The sequence below is a fragment of the Theropithecus gelada genome, chromosome 7b, assembly GCF_003255815.1.
Source record: "Theropithecus gelada isolate Dixy chromosome 7b, Tgel_1.0, whole genome shotgun sequence".
NCBI classification, from domain to species: Eukaryota; Metazoa; Chordata; class Mammalia; order Primates; family Cercopithecidae; genus Theropithecus; species Theropithecus gelada.
In genome coordinates, this window is record NC_037675.1 from 5515717 (window position 1) to 5521270 (window position 5554).

A 5554-nucleotide genomic window follows, 5' to 3' on the forward strand; every position below is an offset into this window, starting at 1 on the left:
AATAGACAGAACTTAGTCACATGACCACTCCTGGTTTAAAAGGGGGATGGGAAATATAGTTTTCATTTGGAGTGGCTATGCATCTAATTAAAAATCAGAAGTCCTAAATGGAGGGGAAGTAGATCCCAGGGATGGGGGTAACTTGTAATCTCTGCCACATCACTCTTGTGTCAATAGACATTTGGCTTGTTTCTGTATTTTTTTTTTTTTTTTTTTTTGAGACTGTTTCATTTTTGTCCCACAGGCTGGAGTGCAGTGGTACGATCCTGGCTGACTTCAACCTCCACCTCCCATGTTCAAGCGATTTTCCTGCCACAGCCTCCCAAGTAGCTGTGACTACAGGCGCCAGCCACCACGCCAGGCTAAATTTTTGTATTTTCAGTAGAGATGGAGTTTCAGCATGTTGGCCAGGCTGGTCTCGAACTCCTGACCACAAGTGGTCCGCCCACCTCGGTCCCCCAAAGCACTGGGATTACAGGCATGAGCTACCATGCCCGACCTGTTTCTGTATTTTTACTGTTACATACTTTGTGACAATGAACATTCTTATAAGAGTTTCTTAGGGAATATGACTAAGAGTGGAATTCCTAAATGATAAAACATGTGTATCATTAACTAGATACTGACAAATTGCCATTCAAAGTGGTTGCTCTGATTTACATTCTCACCAGAAGTATAAGAGTCCTCTTACTCGGCATCCTTATCAGCACTTGATATTCTCTAATTTAATCACTTTTCCTAAATCTGAAGGGAGGAAAATGGAATCTTGTCATGGACTTAATTCCCTGATTAGCAATGATATTGAACATTGTTTATGATGTTTATTTAATATTTGCATTTCCTCTTTTGTGAAGTATTTGCCCTTTCTTTTTCTCTTTTCTTTCTTTCCTTCCTTCCTTCCTTTCTCCCTCCCTCCCTCCCTCCCTCCCTTCCTTCCTTCCCTCCTTCCCTTTCTTTTCTTTTCTCTTTTTTCTTTTCTTCTCTTCTCTTCTTTCTCTCTTTCTCTCTTTCTTTCTTTTTCTTTCTTTCTTTCTTTTGACAGGGTCTTGCTCTGCCACCCATGCTAGAATGAGTGGTTTAATCAAAGCTCACTGCAGCCTTGAACTCTTGGGCTCAAGCGATCCTCCTGCCTCAGCCTCCAAAAGTGCTGGTATTACAGGTGTGAGTCATCATGCCAGACCTAGTTTTTCTCAATGATTTTTAGAAGTTCTTTATATTTTCTGAATACTAATTCTTATCAAGGATAAATATCACAAATATCTTCTTCCAGCTTGTTGCTTGCATTTTCATTCTCTTTCTGGTTTCTTTGTTCATCCTTTCAATGAACAAAAGTTCTTAATTTTGATTTAGTCACAATTACCACCTTTTCCCTTTGTGGTTTGCCATTTTGAGTTGTGATTTTTGTTTGTTTCTAACCTTTCCTGTGGTGCTGAGAGTTATGTTTTTTTTTTTTTTTTTTTTTTTTTTTTTTTTTTTTTTTTTTTTTTTGAGACGGAGTCTCGCTCTGTAGCCCAGGCTGGAGTGCAGTGGCCGGATCTCAGCTCACTGCAAGCTCCGCCTCCCGGGTTCATGCCATTCTCCGGCCTCAGCCTCCCGAGTAGCTGGGACTACAGGCGCCCGCCATCTCGCCCGGCTATTTTTTGTATTTCTTAGTAGAGACGGGGTTTCACTGTGTTCGCCAGGATGGTCTCGATCTCCTGACCTCGTGATCCGCCCATCTCGGCCTCCCAAAGTGCTGGGATTACAGGCTTGAGCCACCGCGCCCGGCGAGAGTTATGTTTTAAAAGCTCTTCCCTACCATGAAGTTATGATGATGCTTCCCTAATATTTGCCATGATGATTTTCTTCTAACGCTTTTATAGTTTTGCTTTTACATTTCATTAATTATTATTTTTTTTGAGACAGGGTCTCACTCTGTCGCCCAGACTGGAGTGCGGTGGCGCTATCACGACTCACTGCATCCTTGACCTCTCGGGCTCAAGTAATCTTATCACCTCAGCCTCCAGGGTGGCTGGGACTACAGGTGCATACCACCATGCCCACCTAATTTTTGTATTTTTTTTGTAGAGATGGGGTTTCGCTGTGTTGCCCAGGCTGGTCTGCAACCCTTCAGCTCAAGTTATCTGCCTGCCTTAGCCTCCCAAAGTGCTGAGATTATAGGCATGTACCACTGCGCCTGGCCCAGCCCTACATTTAATTAATTTTTATAAGTATGGTTTAAGTAGGAATCCAATTTTTTCTTCCATGTGGATAACTGTCTTACACATTTCCTAACTGAGTTTTCAGTTGTGCTTTCTCTCTCTCTCTCTTTGAAGATGGGGTCTCTGTCATCCAGGCTGGAGTGTTGTGGTGTAATCACAGCTTACTGTAGCCTTGACCTCCCAGGCTTAAGCAATCCTCCCATCTCAGCCTCCAGAGTAGTTGGGACCACAGGTGCACACCACCATGCCTGGCTAATTTTTTTTTTATTTGTAGAGACAAGGTCTCGCTGTGTTGCCCAGGCTGGTGTTGAATTCCTGGGCTCAAGCTATCTTCCCGCTTCAGCCTCCCAAAGTGCTGGGATTACAGGCATGAGCCACCATACTCAGCTTTGAGTTTCTCTCTAAATGAATTGTATACTGCAGGAAGTTTAAGAGTTCTCTCGAGGCCGGGCGTGGTGGCTCATGCCTGTAATCCCAGCACTTTGGGAGGCCGAGGCGGGTGGATTACGAGGTCAGGAGATCAAGACCATCCTTGCTAACACAGTGAAACCCCGTCTCTACTAAAAATACAAAAAATTAGCCGGGCGTGGTGGTGGGCGCCTGTAGTCCCAGCTACTCGGGAGGTTGAGGCAGAAGAATGGCGTGAACATGGGAGACAGAGCTTACAGTGAGCCAAGATCCCGCCACTGCACTCCAGCCTGGGCAACAGAGTGAGACTCCGTCTAATAAAAAAATAAAATAAAATAAAAAAGAGTGCTCTCGAATGTCAGCTGAAAACTTCTGATTTACTGATGTCTGATGAACAATGGACCAGGTTCGGCTTGATGGATTGAATAGCTTTCCCCCACTGATCTGCACTCTCTACTTTGTCACAGATCTGGTTTCCAAATTTGTTCTATTTGTTATTCCTGTAGCATGAACACATTGTCTGAATTACAATAGTTTCAAATATGTTTTCACATCTTCTCGGGCAAGTCCACCCATACTGCCCTTGTGCAAGTGTCTTTTGCAACTTCCGGCACTTTGCTTTTCCATGTAGGTAGTAAAATCAGCTTGTCAAATTCCACAAAAGGAATTTTGACAGACTCAATTTGTTTCAAGTAACTATAATTATTCTTTGCTCTTCTGAAACTCATGATGTCACAAGTCGGCCGGTAAGAACCCCTTTAAGTTGGGGCTTTTGTCATTTCAGGCCTACAACATACATTTTAAAAGCATCTGAATTTTTTGACCACAAAATAATTATTCCAGTTCTTACCCTAATACATGGCATCAACTACTTTTAATGGAAAATAGTGATAAAGGCCACAATTTGGACACTAGGGTACACAAACCAGATTGTTGCATATGAGTACTACTGATACACAGAAAAACACTGCACATCCACCAGAAAGAGCAAGAAAAAAGGTACATCTTTCTAATTCTTTAAAAATTTATTGTAATATAAAAGTTTTATTTTCTCTACAATTTAATTACTGTAATTGGAATTAGAATTGTACCTCTCTCTCTCTCTTTTTTTTTTTGAGACAGGGTCTCGCTGTCTCACGCAGGTTAGAGTGCGGTGGCACCATCTTGGCTCACTGCAACCTCTACCTCCCAGGCTTAAGCCAGTGTATCTTCCTACCTTAACCTCCGGAGTAGCTGGGACTATAGGCCCATGTCACCATGCCTGCCTATTTTTTGCATTTTTTGTGGAAACAGCTTTGCCCTATTGCCCAGGCTGGTCTCAAACTCCTGGGCTGAAGGGATCTGCCTGCCTCAGCCTCCCAGAGTGATGGGTTTACAGGCGTGAGCCATCTTGCCTGGCCCAGAATTGTACCTCTTAAAACATGATGTTTCATTAATCATCATCACCTTTTATTACATTTTACACACATGAAGATCCAAGTTCAGTTTTCAGCTTCTTCACATTTTCAGGGTCTAAAATGATTCTCTTTGGGTATCACAGCGGCAGGCTGCTCTGTGTTGTTCTTGTTCAGGACCCCAACTGATTTAGAATATTTGGGACCAACGGTGTCATTCTACAGCATGTCAGAGAACACTGGGGTTTCATGTGCTCTTTCCAATTGCTTGAGGTTTTAGTTTCTCCTTAATTGAATTATCTATTGGAGGAAATGGCACAGCTCCTGGCATCTGACAGATAGATGCTTGGTACCTGAATCATGGTCCTTTGTGATACATGAATCAGCTGGCCAGCCTCTCCTCTATGAAGCTTCGAGGATGTGGTTGTGGAGATTGTGGATGACTTCCCTATATCCACGCTGTCTCACACGGGTATTGCAAGCCAATCATGGTAGTTCCATCCCCTTGACAGCGAGTAGTTTGCGAGTGGACAGGCCTACGCTGTGTGGTACATGGAATGGGAAGGAAATCAGCTCAGAGGGCTCTTGATCCAAAGGGCATGCCTCGCCACACACTGCTGTCTTCTTCCTCTGGACATTTTCTGTCTGAAGGTGATGCCAAAAAAAAAAAAAAAAGTTAAAAAGGCCAGCTCCTTGGTAATGTTGCCACTGACTCAACCTGCCCAGGAGCCCTCATCCCTTTGGGTTTCACTGTTCCCCAAGATAACAAATGACCTTATCGTTCAAGCCACTTCAAATTGTGGTTTCTGTTACTGGAGGCTGAGGGTTTCCTAATATAGATTTATCTGAAGAGCCTGGCAATTTCTATAGCCTTTAATTATGTTGCCTGTCTATGCCAGGTAATCTTCTATATACATAATATCACTAGAAACGACACTGGAGTTTACTTTTTCTAATGGCATTTTAAGTGACAAATATGTTTTCAGATTTTAAAATTCACCCATTCACGGTGCTTCCAGTGCAAACAATGGATCAGAGGTCTCAGAGGTGAAGACAACAACCATCTCTTTGAGGCTGCCGGCTGCCGTGGACACCGCCAGATCACCTCTCCTGCCCCTCCTGGTGCCAAATTTCCCTTGACAATGAGTGGAAGATGGAACTCAATTTTAGAAATACTGAAGTGTGAGAAAATGAGAGTCTCAGAACTGAGAAAACTTTTTTAAACGTGGGGAGATGGAGGTTTCTGCTGGCTTTGTGAGTGGCGTGCAGGCGTGGTTTGGGACTGGGAGTGGAAAACAGAGACGGGGGACGAAGGTGACTCGGGGCTGAGGACAGGATGGTCTGGAGTTCAGTTTGGAGACACATTCTAGAAAATAAGTCGATGCCATCATGAGGATGCTTCACACTCTCCAGGCCTGGGCCCTCTGCACGGGCCCCGCCCGCCCTGTCTGCGGGCCGACTCGGCGACGCCACCCGGCTAGCGCCTCCGCCCCCGAGAGCCCCGGCGGGCGGAGTTGCGGGTGAGCGGAGGGCTGGTTTGGGGGGCGGGGG